The sequence below is a fragment of the Trachymyrmex cornetzi genome, unplaced genomic scaffold (genome assembly GCF_001594075.2).
Source record: "Trachymyrmex cornetzi isolate Tcor2-1 unplaced genomic scaffold, Tcor1.1 scaffold71, whole genome shotgun sequence".
NCBI classification, from domain to species: domain Eukaryota; kingdom Metazoa; phylum Arthropoda; class Insecta; order Hymenoptera; family Formicidae; genus Trachymyrmex; species Trachymyrmex cornetzi.
This window is the reverse complement of record NW_017300037.1, coordinates 172,583-176,678: the sequence shown is the minus strand read 5'-3', so window position 1 is coordinate 176,678 and position 4,096 is coordinate 172,583.

Sequence of the window (4,096 nt, the reverse complement as noted above, 5' to 3'; positions counted from 1 at the left end):
TTTTTGCTTTCTATCTTTAGAACTACGGTGATCTTTTTCAAACGATCTTCCAATCGCTTGATGGGTTCTGTCGTCCCTCTGAAAAAATACTTCTTTTATTACTTCATTTATTATTATGTTAACAATCATCGACATACCTGAGTTTGCGAATTTTTACTGTTTTTCGATTAATTTATTTTTGTATTATGCTCACATCTGAGGAGGGCTCAAATAGAGAGCCGAAACTAGTAATGTTTTCGACAAGATCAAATTATTGTACTTAAAATATATATATGTTTAAATTATTTGTATAATCTTTGTTTCATTATTGATTATTATTTTTAATTTTAAATACATCTATTAAATGATCTATTGAACTTCTTCACAATTTGACTCTTGAAGGCCTTATTCTTCGTTTTTGTATTTTGAATTTTAAGAGTCCTGTATATTTTCTTATTATATTTTTAAAAATATCAATTTAATCTTCATAATAATTGCGAATGTGTATATACACAATAAATGTAAAATATAATGACTTTTAATTGGAATGTAAATATTAGGTAATTGTTTATGCAATAAAAAACTAGATAAATATTTCTGGATTAAAGCAATTATCTCCGAAAAGCGTGTGATTTTGTATTTTAAGTATAACATGACTATGTATTTGGTATAAATAAAGGAAAAAGATTGTTTTCACTTTGGGTTAACAAATCGAATATAAAAAATTGATTTTTTACGGTTAGAAACTATTTTTAATAAAAATTTTAAAAAAAGATGTTTATTGTTTAAACGTTCGATATTTACTTTATGTATATTTACGTTCGGTATTTAATGTCTTTAACTTTAAATATTGAAATAGAAACGTTTTTGCGTTGTTGCTGTGTATATGTTGATAACGCTTTTTTGAAATTGGATTCGATTGTAAGTATGTACATACTATACATATACTATACATGGCCACTACCACAACTTGATTACTATATTACATTTTGATTGTTTATATACGTATATAAAATAAATATAGCTCTATACAAAAATCTTTTGGATTAATGTAAAAACTAAATTCTAGAATAATAATATGGCATTAAATATCTGAAAAATATATATCCAAGTAAAAAAATTAGTTTTTATTATTGTCATTTTTTTACTTGAAGTTTCTAGTTTTCTTCAGTAATTTTTATCTCTAGGCGCAAATGGAAATCTAGGTTTATGCGTGCCATTCGCCAGGGCGAGAGTCGTTTTCACAAGCTTCTTTAACGACCTACCCCTTTCCGTCGTTGCGCGGGAGACAGAGTATTCGGTAGAGAACGCGATAACAAATCACATTTACGGGGCGTATTTCTTCCGCTGCGTTTGATGTGTTGTCCGTTGTTGGTCGCCGGTAGACGCGCGTGGCACATATATAAAAGCTGGACGACTCAAATCCCAGCATTTCCAGTCCTCAGGATGGGTGAACGATTACGGGGTGCTTTGTGTGAAGTGGAAGAAGCGCGCACGAAACGTCGGAAATATTTTTTCTTCGCGTACTTCGGTCAATATCTGTCGATAGCAGCGACGTTCGAGGAGGGTCTCTCGGTGAGCGAGCCACATATATGCCACTGTGCACTGTTGGTGTCACTTATGACACCGTTGAAGCCGAGTAGTGGCAGCTTGAGTGCTCGCTTGTCGCTTCGTCCAAGTGGATGCATTTTTTGTCATCGATATTAATCATTATATAACAGCGTTTTCCCGTACGGGTGCTTCACATCGAGATGCTTCTGCATGCGTATTTAATTATTTATATACCAGCGCAGCAGTGGAAGCAATAGAGCGAAACAAATGACACTAATTATATGAAAAATTGGGTCTCAGTAAAATGCGTTTTCAGTAAGCTCTATCTCATATAGTATATATCGTAGTAGCTTGCAATGATATTATTGCAACATTTCTAGTGTTATTGCAATATTTTTATAGAATGTTGCAATATTACTGTTTACTGGACCGATCTGTGTTGGATGGAATTCTATAATGTATTAAAGTGAGCCATTGAGAAATGGGGGTGTTCCAATTTCGAAAAAAGGAAGTAGCAAAGATTGTATTACTTTCTGTGTCAGAAATTCGCTGATTGGTTAATGCTTATTTACTGTATAAATAGGGAAGATTTGCATATCTTCCTTTTCTTCATCTGGTCGCAATTTTCTATAGTTTAGTGTAGGAAATGGTTACTCCAGCATATATATATACATATACACACAGGGTATACATATATATATATATGTACCTGTATGTATGTACCAGTATATATGTATATATATATACAGGGTGGACCATCTGAAGTGATCCAGTCAAATATCTCGAAAACTAGTAGGGATAGAGAAAAATGTTTCGTATGAAAAGTTTAGGGTTACACGGGGGAAGTATGGTACTGACCTTGAAAAATCCTTGGAAGGTCATTTTGAAGGTCATTCAGGGGTCACGATGGTTTTTTTAAATAGAACCCCTAGTTTTTCACCATGGGATGAGAAAGCTGATTTCAAGCCCTTTACGAAACACTGGTTGTGGTCCACAATCCGCCCACTGGGGTCCGAGTTATGGACCATCAAAGTCATTGATGAACTACTCTTAGCGCTACCCAGGAACAACGACGTGGACGTGGTAGTTCTCTGTTCCCTTCGAGGTGCTTGATTTTTGTGAGTCCCCTTGCCTCTCACATGTGGGGTGCTTGATTTTTGCGACTCTTCAACAGTTTTCGAGAGTCGATACTCATTCATAACTCTGATTGAATCAAATGGAATAATCCAAGAGATTTCCAATAGTAAATCGTTAACCGAACACATGACTGCCACCCATGATAAACAGAGACTCGGTGTTCTCGTTTGTTTATGTTTATGTTTTTCTTTTCAATGGAGTTAATTAACTGTTATCCCTATTCAAATCGCTCACAATCTTCGGAGAGCGACGAACAAGATTTCAACAACAAACGGAAACATCGAATCTCTGTTTATTGCGGTTTGTTATTATGTGGATGACCACGGCAATAAATGATCATTGAAACACAGGTTTCAAACTGTGGCAGTCACAATCGTTGTCTTCTCTTGCGTATTCAATCAAAGAAATGAACCACTATCAACCCTCTGAAATTGTTGACATGTTGCTCGTGCTTGGCGAATGTCACACTAATTATCGCGAAGCCGCAAGAGTTTACCGGGATCGGTATCCCGATGGCCGGATCGTAAATCACACGACCATCCGTCGACTCGCACTGAGGGCTCGACAAGGATTATTGAGGCGCGATGGAGGAAATCATCAGTACGATGAGAATGATAATCGTGTAGTCACCATATTGGGACTTATCCACTTAGACCCTCATGTCAGTAGTAGAACGTTGGCACAGGTAACTGGGATCCCCCGGACAACTATTTTGAGAATCTTGAAGAATGTGAAGTATCGACCATATCACATCACGTTAACTCAAGCTCTCACTCCAAACGACATGAGACTCCGGATTGGATTCTGCGAGTGGGCACAGGCAAGGCTAGTTGACGATCCTCGGTTCTTCGAATATGTAATGTTCTCCGACGAAGCTTGTTTTCAGAGCAGTGGGCATCTGAACAGGCATAATTCTCATTATTGGTCGGATGTTAATCCGCATTGGTATCGATGAATCGATAACCAACATCGTTGGAGAGTAAATGTGTGGTGCGGCATCGTCAATGGCCATTTAGTTGGTCCACATTTTTTCAATGGAACTTTGACCGGGCCCAGATTTCTCGAATTCTTGACGGATCATCTCCCAGGCTTGCTCGAGGATCTGGATCTACATACAAGGCAGAGGATGTGGCTCCAACTGGATGGAGCCCCACCCCACTACGCATTGATCGTGAGGCAATACCTCAATCACCATTACCCTGAGAGATGGATCGGACGAGGTGGACCAGTAGCGTGGCCTCCACGCTCACCTGACCTGACATCTCCCGATTTTTTCTTGTGGGGATTCCTGAAAGACGAGGTGTTCGCAGCCCAACCAACAACGAGGGGAGATATGATCGACCGTATCCGCGCTGTTTGTGCGAACATACCCCGATCAGTGCTTTTGGCAACCGTCACAAATTTTCAGCGGAGGCTGGGGTTGTGTATT